The following is a 421-nucleotide window of genomic DNA, read 5'->3' on the forward strand; positions in this document are numbered from 1 at the left end:
CTGGAATGTGAAGTCAAGTGGGCCTTAGAAAGCATCACTATGAACAAACCTAGTGGAGGTGATAGAATTCCAGTTGAGCTATTCCAAATCCTGAAAGATGATGCTGTGAAAGTGCTGCACTCAATATGCCAGCAAATTTGGAAAACTCAGCAGTGGCCACAGGACTGGAAAAGGTCAGTTTTCATCCCAATCCCAAAGAACGGCAATACCAAAGAATGCTCAAACTACCGCACAATTGTACTCATCTCACATGCTAGTAAAGTAATGCTCAAAATTCTCCAAGCCAGGCTTCAGCATTATGTGAACTGTGAACTTGCTATTGTTCAAGCTGGTCTTAGAAAAGGCAGAGGAACCAGAGATCAAATTGCCAACATCCACTGGATCATGGAAAAAGCAAGAGAGTTCCAGAAAAACATCTATT

This window comes from Bison bison, unplaced genomic scaffold (assembly GCF_000754665.1).
Source record: "Bison bison bison isolate TAMUID 2011002044 unplaced genomic scaffold, Bison_UMD1.0 scf7180017864228, whole genome shotgun sequence".
NCBI classification, from domain to species: Eukaryota; Metazoa; Chordata; class Mammalia; order Artiodactyla; family Bovidae; genus Bison; species Bison bison.